The sequence below is a fragment of the Micromys minutus genome (genome assembly GCF_963924665.1).
Source record: "Micromys minutus genome assembly, chromosome: 19".
Classification (NCBI taxonomy): Eukaryota; Metazoa; Chordata; class Mammalia; order Rodentia; family Muridae; genus Micromys; species Micromys minutus.
Window position 1 is genome coordinate 280,765 of NC_137954.1, and position 16,229 is coordinate 296,993.

Here is a 16,229-nt window from a genome sequence, read left to right on the forward strand (position 1 = left end):
AGATTTTAGCAAAATTGAATGTCCTTCTCTACACACACTCCATTTAACTATTAAGTTCTCCATCTATTTATTTTTCCTGGCTGCTTTAATGAAAGATAAATTGAGTTTTACTCGACAGTGGAAGCACAGAGGATAGGAGGTGACATGTATTGAAAGACTAGTCATTAGTTTTCTGAGATGTCAACTTACGCTTAACAACATGACTGAATAAATGTCTGACCCATTTCTTTTTCCAGACAAGTTGGCTCATTTTGGGTCCAGAGAAGTAATAGGAATGATATAATTATAGGAAAGGGTGTTTCCATAGTGATTAATCTTCAGCTTCTCTGATTCATAAAATGCCCACAGATTCGTTCTCTGTATGAAAAATAAATAAATAAATAAGGAAATACCTGAAAAAACCTGGCCACTCTTTCAAGATTTCAATATTTCTACCAAGTACAAATTACTGCTTGCTTTCTCAGTATCACTGGGCTTTTAAATTTCCAGAAACACTTATGGGGAGACATGGTGATAAACTTTGAAACTCTGCTCTATTCTACTTTGGGCATAGTGTGTCCTTTAACCTTAAAAATAATGTTATGATTAGCTGAAATACACCAGAAAGGGGAGAGAGAGCCTGTGGACATCATATGCAGAGATTAGGCAGGGTCCACCAGTGAAGTGATAGGGCCACCCACACATCTCCAAAATGTTAACCCAGAATTCCTTCTGTCTAAATGAAATATGGGGATGAAGGGTGGAACATAGACTGAAGGAAAGGCCATCTAGAGACTGCCCCACCTGGGTATCCCACATGCAGACACCAAACCCAGACACTATTGCTGGTACCAAGAAGTGCATGCTGATCAGAGCCTATATAGCTGTCTCCTGAGAAGCTCTGCCAGATCCTGATCAATACAGATGCAGATACTCAAAGCCAACAATCAGACTCATCACAGAGCCCCCAATGGAGGAGTTAGGGAAAGACTGAAGGAGCTGAAGGAGCTTTATTTGACATCAATCTAAGGGAAGACACTTGATCCTACAATGGCTTGATGGCCCACATTAAAGGAATACTGGGGAGTGAGCCAGCTGTAAGACAGCGTGAGGTCCTCTGGTTCCCCCTCCCCAACTCAGCTTGCTCCAGGGAACCAGTAACCCTGCATTGGGATATTCCCAGCCAGACAACACAGAGTGAGGAACCACACTCAGACCACCTGCCACCAGGAACAGCAGTGAGCCAGTGGTGATCAAGAGGTGATCCAGGGAAACAGGTATGGAACAGCAGTGAATCAGAGGTGAGCCAGTTTTGAGCCAGCGGTGATCCAGCAGTAATCCAGGGACACAAGACTGACAACAAGATGGCAAGAGGAAAGGGAAAGAACGCACCCCAGGGAAACCAAGACAACCTGGCAACACCAGTACCCAGCTCTCCCATCACAGCACACAGCAGAATGCCAAACACACCAGAAAAAGAACACACAGACCTAAAACCAAAGGATAATAGGAATAGAAGAGGACAAAGAATATCAACTAAGAGGCACAGTAAATATCTTCAAAAAATCATAGAAGAAAACTTCCCCACCCTTAAGAATGAGATGACCATGAGCATAAATCAAGCCTACCCAACTCCAAATAGATTAGATCTGAAAAGAAACTCCTCCCGACACATAATAGTCAAAATGCCGAGTGCCCAAATTAAAGAAAAAATATTAAAAGCAGTAAGGGAAAAAGGCCATGTAACATATAAAGCCAGACCAATCAGAATCACACCCAATTTCTCAAAAGAGACTATGAAAGCTAGAAGAGCCTGGACAGACATCATGCAGACCTTAAGAGAGCACAGGTGCCAGCCAAAGCTGCTATACCCAGCAAAACTCTCAATCACCATAGATAGAGAGACTAAGATATTCCAAGACAAAACTAAATTTACACAATATCTGACAACAAACCAAACACTACAATGAATTATAGGTGGAAAACCGATTACAACGAGGGGAACTACATCCTAAAATAAACAAGAAAACTCCTAAGCAAGAAAACCAAAAGAAGAAAGACATACAGGCACAATTCAACCTCCAAAGGCAAAAATAGCAGGAAACAGTAACCACTATTCCTTGATATCTGTTAACATAAATAGACTCAATTCCCCAATAAAAAGACATAGGCTATCAGACTGGATACATGAACAAAGTCCAGCAATTTGTTGCATACAAGAAACTCATCTCAGAGACAAAGACAAACACTATCTCAGAGTAAAAGGCTAGGAAAAAACCTTCCAAGCAAGGGCCCCAAGATGCAAGCTGGAGTGGCCATTCTCATATCGAATAAAGTAGATTTTCAACCAAAAGTTATCAAAAAAAAAAAAAAAAAAAAAAGAAGGATACCTTCTACTCATTAGAGGAGAAACTTGTCAGGAGGAACTCTCAATCCTTAACATATATGCTCCAAATACAAAAGCACTGATATTCATAAAAGAAACCCTACTAAAGCTCAAAAAATACATTTCAACCCACACAATAATAGTGGAAGACCTCAATACCTCACTCTCACCAATGGACAGATCAGGGAAACAAAAACTGAACAAGGATACTCTAAAACTAGCAGAGGTTATAAACAAACTAAAATTAATAAATATCTACAGAACATATCATCCTAAAAAAAAAAAAAAAAAAAAAGAAGAAGAAGAATACACCTTCTTCTCAGCACCTCATGGGACCTTCTCAAAAATTGACAACATAATTGGTCACAAAACGAGCCTCAATAGATATAAGAAGATGGTCTAAGGCTGGTCTTTAACAACAACAAAGACAACAAAAAGCCCTCATACACATGGAAACTGAACAATGCTCTGTTAAATGATAGCAGGGTCAAAGAAGAAAGAGAAATCAAGAATTTTCTCGAATTTAAGAGAAACGAAAACACAATATACCCAAACCTGTGGGATGCAATGAATGCAGTACTGAGAGGAAAACTCATAGTTCTGAGTGTTTCCAAAAAGAAACTGGAGAGAGCATACATCAGCAACATGACAGAACAGCTGAAAGCTCTAGAACAAAAGGAAGCAGATACTCCCAAGAGAAGTAGACAGCAAGAAATAAACAAACTTAGGGCAGAAATAGACCAAATAGAAACAAAAAGAACCAGTGAAAGAATCAACAAAACCAAGAGCTGGTTCTTTGAGAAAATCCACAAGATTGAAAAACCCTTAGCCAGACTAACTAGAAGGCAAAGAGAGAGTATCCAAATTAACAAAATCAGAAAGGAAAGTGGAAAAATAACAACTGAAACTGAAGAAATTCAAGAAATCATCAGATCATATTACAAAGCCTATACTCAACAAAGCAGGAAAATCTGGAGGAAATTAATGAATTACTAGAGAGATACAAGGTACTAAAGTTAAATCAGGACCAGGTAAACCATCTAAATAACCCTATAACACCTAAAGAAATACAGAAAGTCATCAAAAGCCTCCCAACCAAAAAAACCCAGGTCCAGATGGGTTTAGTGCAGAATTTTATCAGACATTTATTGATGACAAAATACCAATACTCTTCAAACTATTCTACAAAATAGAATCAGATGGAAAACTCCCTAACTCATTTTTTGAGGCTACAGTAACCCTCATTCATAAACCGCACAGAGACCTTACAAGGAAAGAGAACCTCAGACCAATCTCACTTATGAACATTGATTTAAAAATACTCAACACAATCCTTGTAAACTGAATCCAATAACACATCAAAACGATCATTCACCATGATCACATAGGCTTCATCCTTGGCATGCAGGGATCGTTTAACATATGGAAATCCATCAATGTAATCTACCATATAAACATCTCAAAGAAAAAAACAACATGGTCATCTCACTAGATGCTGAGAAAGCATTTGACAAAATTTAACACCACTTCATGTTAAAAGTCTTGGAAAGAACAGGAATCCAAGGCCCATACTTAAACATAATAAAAGCTATATACAGCAAACCAACAGCCAACATCAAACTTAACTGTGGGATACTTGAAGCAATCCCACTAAAATCAGGGACTCGACAAGGCTGCCAACTCTCCCCCTACCTATTCAACATAGTGCTGGAAGTCCTTGCCAGAGTAATTAGATAGCAAAAGAAAATCAAAGGGATACAAATTGGAAAGGAAGAAGTAAAACATCCCTAATTGCAGATGACATGATAGTGTACTTAAGCGACCCCACAAATTCCATCAGAGAACTTCTACAGCTGATAAACAAGTTCAGCAAAGTGGCTAGATATAACATTAAGTCAAACCAATCAGTAGCCTTCCTATATTTAAAGGACAAACACGTGTAAAAAGAAATTAGGGAAAAGATAGCCTTCACAATAGTCACAAAAACTATGAAATACCTTGGTGTGACTCTAACTAAGCAAGGGAAGCACCTGTATGACAAGAACTTCAAACCTCTAAAGAAGGAAATAGAGGAAGATCTCAGAAAATGGAAAGATCTCCCATGCTCACGGATTGGAAGGATCAACATTTTAAAAATGGCCATCTTACCAGGAGCAATCTACAGATTCAATGCAATCCTTATCAAAATTCCAACCCAGTACTTCATTGAGTTGGAAAGATCAATGTGCAATTTTGTATGGAATAACAAAAAACCTAGAATAGGGAAATCCATCTTAATCAACAAGAAATCATCTGTGGGAATCACTTTCCCTGACCTCAAGCTATATTACAAAGCAATTGTGCTGAAAACTGCATGGTACTGGTGCAGAAATAGGCATGTGGATCAACGGAATAGAATAGAAGATCCAGAAATGAGCCCTCAAGTATCGGGTCACCTGATTTTTTACAAAGTAGCTATAAACATTCAATGAAAAAAGACAGCATATTCAACAAATTGTGTAGGTCCAATTGGGACTCAGCATAAAGAAGAATGAAAATAAACCTTTTCTTATCTCCTTGTACAAAGTTCAAGTGCAAGTGGATCAAAGACCTCCACATTTAACCAACTACACTGAAACTATTAGATGAGAAACTAGGGAAAATCTTAGAACTCATAGGCAAAGGAGAAAATGTCCTAAACTGAACACCAATACCTTGAGCTCTAACGTCAAAGATTGGCAAATGGGACTTAATGAGATTACAAAGTTTCTGTAAGGCTAAAGACACTGTCAAGAAACAAAACGGCAACCAACACAGTGGGAGAAGATATTTCCCAACCCCTCATCAGATAGAGGCCTAATATCCAAGATACACAAAGAAATCAAAAAGAGAGATACCAGAGAATCAAACAACCCTATTAAAAAATGGGGTACAGACTTAAACAAAAATTTCTCAATTGAGGAATATCGAATGGCTGAGAAACATCTAAGGAAGGGCTCAACAACCTTAGCCATCAGGGAAATGCAAATCAAAACAACCCTGAGATTCTACCTCACACCACTCAGATTGGCCAAGATCCAAAACTCAGATGACAATAGATGCTGGAGAGGATTTGGAGAAATAGTAACAGTTCTCCACTGCTGGTAGGGTTGTAAACTGATACAACCACTCTGGAAATCAGTTTGGCGGTTCCTCAGAAAAATGGACAAAGTACTACCTGAAGACCTAGTTATTCTACTTCTGGACATTTACCCCAGAGACTCTCCAACATGTAACAAAGATACATGCACCACAATGTTCATTGCAGCTCTATTTATAATAGCTAGAAGCTGGAAAGAACCCAGATGTCCTTCAGTAGATGAATGGATACAAAATTGTGGTACATTTACACAATGGAGTACTACTCAGCTATCAGAAACTATGGCCTAATGAAATTCTCAAGAGAATGGATGCATCTAGAGAATATCATCCTGAGTGACATAACCCAGTCACAAAAGAACAGACATAATATGCATTCACTGATAATGGGATACTAACCCCAGAAAGCTCTGAACACCCCAGAAATAACCCACAGACTGTGTGAAGACCAAGAAAAAAAGAAAAAAAAAGAATATATTTTAATTAAAATATAACTGTATCACATCCCTCTTTCCTTCCTACAGCCCCTCCCAGTTTCCTTCCTTTCTCCTCAATTTAATAATCCGTTTCCTATGTTTTTTTACATATACATATGTGTATGTATATGTACCCACAAATACTTAATTATAACCCTATAAAAATGTATTTGTATACTTTTATGCAAAAATGCTTAAAAATCTGTACAGTTATCTTTGTTTTTTAAAATTTTTAAAAAAGGAATACTGGTTGGTAAGGCAGGACTGGTTATGTGGGGTGCACCTTCATAGAAGCAGAGTAATAGGGGAGAGGATAAGGGGTTTGCAGTGGGGAAACCAGGAAAGGAGATGACATTTGACATGTAAATAAAAATATCAAATAAAAGAAAAAAAAAGACACAATCACATGACTTCCTAAATGATAACTTTTTAAAAATTTTGTTTTAAATTTACATAGCTTTACAGGATTAAAAGTTCATCTTGGTAGATTTTTCCTTTGATGACGATGAAGTGTCCTTCCATATCTGTTTTGGTAACTTTTGTTTGAAAGTTGAGTTTATTTGATATTAGAATGGCTACTCCAGTTGTTTGTTTGAATTATTTGCTTGAAATTTTTTTCCAGCCTTTTACTCTGAGGTGTCTGTTTTTGTCACTGAAGTGTGTTTTCTGTATGCAGCAAAATGCTGGGTTCTGTTTATGTATCCATTCTGTCTATGTCTTTTTATTGGGGAATTGATTCCATAGATGTTAAGAGGTATCTTACTTTCTTATGACTAAGATATTAAGATAAGATTAGTTTCTTAAGACAAGAGATATTTTATCCAATATTAAGGAATAGTGATTTTTGTTTCTATAATTTTGTTGAAGATATTTACTAGACTGTTAATCTCTGTTATCCTTAGGTTTGGTCTTCCTTGATTTCCTGGATGCTTTAGGTTAGGAGCTTTTTGCTTTTTGCAATTTCTTTAACTATTGTGTCAATATTTTCTATGGTATCTTCTGCCTCTGAGATTCTCTCTTTTATCTCTTGTATTCTGTTGGTGATGCTTGTGTCTATGTTGCCTGATCTATTTCCTAGGATTGCTAACTACAGGGTTGTCTCTTTTTGTGATTTCCTTATTGTTTCTATTTCCATTTTTTAGGTCCTGAATGGTTTCTTTCAATTCCTTCACCTATTTGGTTGATTTCCTATAACTCTTTAAGGGATTTTTTTTTTTTTTTTGTGTTTCCTCTTTAAGGGCTTCTATTTCTTTACCTGTGTTTCCCTGTATTTCTTTAAGGGAGTTATTTATGTCCTTCTTAAAGTCCTCTATAATCATCATGAGATGTAATTTTTAAATTTAAATCTTGCTTTTCCATTGTGTTGGGATATCCAGTACTTGCTGTAGTGGGAGAACTGAGTTCTGATGATGCCAAGTTGTCCTTAAAAAAAAAAACGGTTTTATTGAAAATATTTATTTACATTTCAAATGTTATCCCCTTTCTCTTGGTATACCTTCCATAAACCTCCTATTCTATCCCCTTACCCTTGCTTCTATGAGGTGCTCCCCCACCAACCCATCAACCCCATTTTGCCTCTCTGACCTGACATTACCATACACTAGGACATCAAACCTTGGCAAGAACAAGGACTTCTCCCTCACTGATGCCCAACAAGGACATCCTCTGCTATGTATGCATCTGGAGCCATGGATTAGTCCATGTGTACTCTTTGGAACTTGGGAACTCTGATTTATTGTTGTTGTTGTTCTTATGAGGTTACAAACTCCTTTAGCTCCTTCAATCTTTTTTCTAACTCTTTCACTGGGAACCCCATTCTCAGTTCAGTGGGTGGCTGTGAATATCTTCCTCTGTATTTGTCATGCTCTAGCAGAGCCTCTCAGGAAAAACTTATATCAAATGCTACTAAAAAAGGCTATACTCAATAAAACTGGAAAATCTGGATGAAATGGACAATTTTCTAGACATATATCAGGTACCAAAGTTAAATCACGATTAGATAAACCATCTAAATAGTTCCTAAAGAAATATAACCCCTATATATATATAATATTATATTATATAATTATATAAACACAATCCCTAAAGAAATAGAAGCATTTATCAAATGTCTCTCAATCAAAAAAAAAAAAAAGCCCAGGACCAGATGGGTTTAGAGCAGAATTCTGTCAGACCTTCATAGAATTCCTAATACCAATACTCTCCAAACTATTCCACAAAATAGAAGCACAAGGAACACTGCCCAAGTCCTTCTATGAAGGCACAATTGTGCTTATACTTAAACCACACAAAGACTCAACAAAGAAAGGAAATTTCAGACCAATTTCCCTTATGAATATCGATGCAAAAATACTCAATAAAATTCTTGCAAACTGAATCCACAAACACATCAAAATGCCAAGTTTTCTTGGTTTCTGTAGCTTATGTTCTTTTCTTGTTCTTCCTTCTCACAATCTTGTTATCTCTGATGTTAGTTTGTCTTGGTGTCTCTTACTGGAGCTTGTCCCTCCTGTGGGCCTGTGAGTCTGTGATGTTAAGAGTCAGAGCATTCCTGGGAGATCAGCTCTCTGGGGGCAGGTTTTGGGTCTGTAGAGCTGTGGGACAGCCCCTGCTCTGGGCAAAGATGGAGACAAGAAGAGCCCGATTGCGATTGCAGGCATCACTGCTGTTTCTGTTTCCTGTGTACTCCTGGTGAGTCTCTCTTTGGACAGTCAGTGAAGAAAAAGTGGAGTCTCATCTGTGGTCTTAGGAGTGAGAGTGTTCCTGGGAGACCAGCACTCTTTGGGCAGGTTTGGGGACTGAAGGGCCATGGAATAGCCCTAGGTCTGGGCACAGATGGAAACATGAAGACTGTGCAAATGGAGACTTGATGAAATTTGCCTGTTTGTGCCCTGGTTCCACATAATTAATTAATCGATTGAAAGAAAAATAAAAGAAAAGGCATGAGTATGGCTATCAATGTTAATGTTTGAGAACTTTCTTGAAATGGAGTCAAATAATGTCTTTTGAATAAGTTTTGCCTACAATGGATAAAAAATGAAGACATGATAAGTGTCCTGGAATGCATGTCAGCTTTCCCAAGAGGAGCACCTGCTCTAAAAATTTCCCATCAATGCCTTCAGTCCTTCCCAAGACTTCATCACAGAGCTTGCAGCCACAGACAAAAGCTGGCTCTGCAATGCAAGGTCCCCAGCATTCATTCTGCTGCTCAGAATGGCATATTCTATAAACCATTAGGAAACGTTTTGCAACATATGAAAAGAAATTTAGCACACAAGCCATTAGTGTTCGGTATATTTACACAACGGAGTACTACTCAGCTATTAGAAACAATGACTTTATGAAATTCCTAGGAAAATAGATGCATCTAGAGAATATCATCCTGAGTGAGGTAACCCAGTCACAAAAGAACAGACATAATATGCACTCACTGATAATGGAATACTAACCCCAGAAAGCTCTGAACACCCCAGAAACAACTCACAGTCCATATGAAGCTCAAGAAAAACAAAGGCCAAAAAGTGAAAGCCTCAGTTCTTCTTAGTTAAAAAAAATAAGTGTATAGCACCCTCTCAGAGTATGGTATACCTGGACCTTAAATCATCAATAATTCAAGAGCTAAGAATATAGTCTTGTGGAAATTTTTGGTATTCAAAAATCATGTTTAATCTATACACACCAAGAAAACTCTGACTGTTTCCATGTTATGTTCTTTTCTGCATGTACTTTATGCTTATGGTAACTAGTAAGATTTCAATGCATACTATCAAACCTCTAAAAAATTAAGTACTGACAAAAATATTTTCATATAATGTTATGCCAAAATGCCTTTAAAAATGTACATGTACCTCTCTTTTTTAAAAATAAAGTTAAAAGGGAAAAAAGAAAAGAAAATAAATTTAAAATACAGTATTTTTAAGACTGATTTTAAAATGTCTATTTAATCACATGATATTAATTGAACAGTTTCTAGACAAAATCATAAAGTCGGTGAGACCACAGAATGCTTGTGAGTCATATGACTGAATTGAATTTATTTAGAGCATACATATGCTCACAAAAATTTGCATCAAAACCAGATTGTTTCCTACACTCTTCTAACTAAAAATTAGAAGGTCAAAGAAAAATTGGACCATTCTTTAAAAAAAAAAAAAAAACAACAAAAAAAACTCTTTGCATGAAAATTATCTACCAAGCAAAATGAAATAAATGGAACAACAAAAGAATATTGTTTTCTGTGTGTTTTTACCATTTCCAAATGTACTTGCTCTTAAGAATGACCAAATGACATTAAAATAAATACATTCATGGAAATGAACAGCATGCATCAGAGAGTAGTTGAAATAGAATATAGTTGAAAATTGGGTCAATTATTTAATAATTATGACAGATTGTTAAATTGAAAGACTATTCTGGTAAGACCCTGTCCGTTTTGAATGGGTGAGAAAGCTGTAACAGTTTATAAATTTGACAATTGCGAATTCTTGAGAATCATAGACTCTAGTTGCAACTCCCTGTGAATGTTTGCACCAACTGAACAATCAAAGTCTATTTATATGGATAAAGTAAAACTGGTACACAATAGAGCCTTCTAGAAAAATAATTCTGAATCAGGTGATTTAACATATACAGTTTAAGATATTCATTTTGGGAATATATTTGACAAATAGTTTACAATTTCCTATTCCTAATGGTAAAAATCTTCAAAAGAATGTTACAAATAATGAGCATATATTGACAAGGATAATATTTATTTTCAATTATCAAAATTTTATGAATCCTAATAGAAAATGTGATGCCTATGTGAATGAAAGGACCATTGTAAGGCCAGCAGTGTTTTCCACCCAGCAATCATCATAGAGTATTCTTCCGTCTATTGAGGAACCACAAATGCATGAGTGGCTGGCTGCGCAGAGAAGCAATCTGGAAACACTGCAGTCAGACCACTAATAATGGCAGCAACATTTCCCAGAATAAAAACCATTACTTTACAAATTGTGCCAACAGTTTGGATTAGAAAAATACAGCTTTAAAAGCTTGAGATCAGCATAATATGTTAGAGTTACTATCAAATTTCAAAATTGTGGCTTTAAAGTGACGAACTTGAGCAGCCTTTATGATGGCTTTTATTCTTCTTGCTCTAAGTTCTCCAGTGTTAATTGAAAAAACCATCAGTTGTTCCTTTTTTTAAAAAATTATTTTATTTGTTTATTTAGCAAATGGTATCCCCCTTCCTGTTTTTTCCTCCATAAACCACTCACATCCCCCTTCTGTCTGCCTTTATAAGGGTGCTCCTCTACCCACTCACTAACTCCTACCTCACCACCCTTGCATCCCCCTACACCAAGACCAAGAGCCTCTCTTCCAATGGATGCCAGATAAAGCCATCCTTAAGTACATATGTAGCAGGAGTCATGGATCCCTTACATGTATACTCTCTGATTGGTGGTTTATTCTTTGGATTCTGTCGGTGGTCTAGATAGTTGATATTGTTCTTTCTGTAAGGTTGCAGTCCCCTTAAGATCCTTCAGTCCTTCCCCTAGCACTTCTTTTGAGGTCCCTGGTACACTCACATGGTTGGCTATGAGTATCTGCATCTGTATTAGTCAGGTGCTAACAGAACCTCTCAGGGACCAGCCAAACCATGCTCCTGACAGCAAGTATTTTGTGGCATCAGCAATGTCTGGGTTTGATGTCTGCAGGTGTGATGGTCCCAAAGTGGAACAGTCTCTGGATGGCCTTTCCTTCAGTCTCTGATTCCATAATTTTTGTATCTGACTTTCCTTTAGAGAGGAACAATTCTGGGTTAAATTTTTGAGATGGGTAGGTGGCTCAATTCCTCAAACTGGGGGCTGTGCCTTTCTACTCTAGATGGTCTCTATAGGTTCTATCTTCCCTTTGTTGGCTATTTCAGCTAATGTCATCCCCATTGGGTCCTGGGAGCCTCACACATTCCTTATGTCTGTTACTTTCTAGTGGCTACCTCCAGTTCTCCATTTCCCACTGCTACAAATTTATATTCCATTTTATGATGCTTTGGACGTCTCTCCTGCCCTTTCCATATCTGATCTTGCCACCCTCTTTTCCCTCCCCCTGTGATTATTCTGTTTCCTCTACTATATAGGATTGAAGCAGCCACACTTTGGTCTTTCTTATTTTTTTCAACTTTATTTTTTAAAAAACAGAGATACATGTACAGATTTTTAAAGCATTTTTTGCATAAAACTATATGAATATATTTTGTCAGTACTTGATTTTTTAAAGGTTTGATAATATTCATTAAAATCTTACTAGTTACAATGAGCATAAAGTGCATGTAAAACAAAACGTAACATGGAAATAGTCAAAGTTTTCTTGGTGTGTATAGATGAAACATAATGATTTTTAAATACCAAGAATTGCCATGGGGCTATATTCTTAGCTCTTGAATTATTGATGATTTAAGGTCCAGGTATACCATACTCTGAGAGGGTGCTATACACTTACATTTTTTTTCTAAGAAGGACTGAGGTTTCGACTTTTTGACTTTTGTTTTTCTTGAGCTTTATATGGCCTGTGAGTTGTTTCTGGGGGTTTCAGAGTTTTCAGGGGCTAGTATTCAATTATCAGTGAGTTCATATTATGTCTGTTCTTTTGTGATTGGGTTACCTCACTCAGGATGATATTCTCTAGATCCTAGGAATTTCATAAAGTCATTGTTTCTAATAAAAGCTTCATATTGTTTATGGATCATATAGTAGCTTTTCTTAGTGTTTTTGCAAATATCAGCTTATCAGTGAGTAAATACCATGTGTGTTCTTTTGTGTCTGGGTTACCTTACTCAGTGTGATATTTTCTTCTTCTCTTTTACTTTTTCTCTTGGATATTTCATGTATCTACATTTCCCCTCCCCCTTTCACCTCTCTCTGCTCGTACAAAGATGCTCCCACTCCTACCTACCCACCCCACTCTCACCTACCTACTGCACTCCCACCTACTTACCCCCACCTCAACATCCTGGTATTCTCCTACACTAGGGAAAAGAGCCTGAACAGGACAAAGGGCTTTTTCTCTCATTGATGCCTGACAATGCCATCCTTTGCTACATACGTAGAATGATATTTTCTAGTTCCATCCATTTACCTGAGAATTTCATGAAATCATTGTTTTTAATAGCTGAGTAGTATGCAATTGTGTAAATGTACCACATTTTCTGTATCCATTCTTCTGTTGAGGGACATCTAGGTTGTTTCTAGCTTCTGTCTATTACAAATAAGGTTGTGATAAACATAGTGGCTCATGTGTCCTTGTTATAGGTTGGAGAGTCTTTGTTTATAGCTGCCCAAGCAAGACTGGTCCTCAGATTCCCTAAGCCTACATGTGTCCTAGGTGGGTGTGTACACTCATATGTAATTCCAGCCTCTGAAAGTACAGAAATTTCTAGGTTTTATTGAGAGACTCTACATCAAAGAAGAAATTGGAAGAGCAATCAAGGAAGGTTTTAGATACCATTTTGGATCCCTGGACTTTTCATACATTTGTGAATACCTACACAAATCCATGTGTATACATGTACCACATGTATCAAGCATATACATGTACCATATGCACAAATATCTGTGAGAAAAAGAAAAAGAAAAAATTTTAAATCGAATTACAGTAAAAGTGGTAAAAACAGTAGATGTGAACTATGAATATACAACACAAAAATAGACAGAAAAAGTTCTCATGCCAAGAGACTGAACAAATTCAAAATTTTCAAAGCAGAGTCAAGTATATTTCTTCTTAAAAAAATACTTGTGAATTGCTGTTGCCATAAAGTTACTGAGAGAATTGTGAAGAAAAAAGATAAAGTTCCCATATAGAAGTGCTTTACATAAACTCTGCTGTCGTGATTTCCCATTTAAGTATGGGCTGCCAGACAGTATGGACAAAAGGGGAAAAATCACAAAAAAGTCCAAATGGAGCATCATCAGTCATATGGAGATGCAGACTCTTTCTACAGTATGATGAAAATAGCCTATGTCACAAGGGTTGACTTCTTATAGTCCATAATCTGATTTTAAGGTAAACAAAGCATCACAGAATCAGACCAATCTTAAAAGAATAATGTTATGTGATCAAGTTGATCTTTATTCCCTTAATTTTCAAGATAAAGGCTTTCTGAAAGGGTGTCAGGATAAAGGAAACACAAAAAACCATGGCTTTTAACTGTGATCAGTATACTGAATAGATGAAAGAAGTTAAAACAAGCAAAAGATCTCTGACCCACATGTACATTTTTATTAGCAATGCAACAACATTAGCTTAATGATTACAATGAATGCACAAAAGAAATATGAAACAGAGGAATATGTGTGAAACATGTGAGAACTTTCTGCCATTGTTGCTATTTTTTTATTAAATCTAAACATGTTCTGCAATGAGCAGCTTAATTTTTAAAAGTATTAGGAATATGTATGGGCTCCTTTAAACACTTAAAGTATAAAATATTCACAGTAACTATGGCAATATTCTTTTTTTTTTTTTTTCTGTGAAGATCAAGCATCAGAAGATGCATTTACTATAAAGAGCTAAAGCCAGTCACGTGCATACTCTTGCTCTCAACAGGAAAAAGTGAAAATGGGAAGAAAACATAATGCTGGTATTGAGGACTATGTTAAATGACATTTGATGCCTTCAATACTTGCTACTTAATATTCATAGAAATATTATTTTATATCTTCACCTGCATTTCCTTCCCTGTAGAGGCCAAGCAATGTTTAATCATGCAATTAATGGGAATATAGAAGGGAATATGAGAAACATATATAATTAGGTAAAAACTTGTTTAATGGTAGCTATTACTAGAAATTCTACATATTTGTTAGAAGAAATTTATTTTCTTTGGCTCTTGAAAACTATGATATTTTTAGGTGCTTTTTCTATAGGGTATCTTTAATGAAAGGGGGACTTAATATTTTCAGAAGTAAATATTCAAAACTAAGCAAATCATCACATGACCTACATAATTGGAAACATAAATGCTGGTTCCAGGAAGGGTCTACCCTGCAATCAAAGCCATTAGCATGGCTTTTGAAATGGGTCTGTGTCTGCCAAAAGTCATTGTACTACAGCAACCAAAACTCCCACAAAGTACAATTTGGGTTGCTTTGCTGCTAAGCCCACAACTCTGTACTTTCTCTATGGTTTGAAATTTATCTCAAGAAAAAATTCAAACCAAAACCAAACTTGGCTACAACACTTAGGAAATATGAGTATTCAGGCAATTCACAAATGTTGAAGTGCAATTGACTGCTGACAGAGTGTCTGTCTAATTTTGCTTTCTTAAGCATGGTGGACATTGACAGAAGCATAATTACAATCTCCATAAATGCTTGCTTTCCATCTCTATTCCCTTTGCAATATGAATCTTTGATTTATATGAAGCAAAACTTTTTATACTTTCCATTGCAAATATAGTTGCTTTTACTTTCACTGATAAGACTTCCCTCAATTCTCATGAGTCTCACCCATTTTAACTTGATGTTGATGAACTCTAACTTTATGCCTATATTATGTGATATGATATGCCTTTCCACCTATTAGGATAGTATTTACATGATTCAACTAAAATGTACATGTGTGTATTATGGTTCTTGCCCAATACAAAACTGACAAAAGGGAGGATATGAATAAATATGTGATTGGGCATTCAGTTCCTCCTGTTTCTACCCTACATTTGCTTTTGATTTCTTCTTGTGTTTTGGCAACCATTTCTCCAAACATATATATAATCTATGAGTTAATCCTGATAAATATTCAGTCAAGTTTAATTGTGATGATGGACATACAATTAAAAGTCAGGCAATGAATAACCTTATTAACACAGGTAGGAATTAGATTTTTGTTGGTTTTCATAATGTTTATATATATATATATATATATATATATATATATATATATATATATACATATATACTTGCAGTAAAATGACTGAGATTCTCTCTCTAAAATAAATACTTGAATGGTGATATCTTTAGTGCAGATATGGCAAGCTGTATTTTTAAAAGGATAGATGATCCAGAAGATACAAGATACAACTTAACAACCCAAAGCTGGATTCAGAACAGACATGAAAAATAAGACAAATTCACAAAAAGATGCTAAATTTGGGGATTTGTGCTATAAAGTTAATGGGTAGTCCATGAGTGTTTACATCTCAGACAAGATAAGCAGAGCAGCATATTTGAACAACTATGATCCTTGTACCAAGTAATTCCACTGCCAGAGAATAAGAAAGAATCCATGGC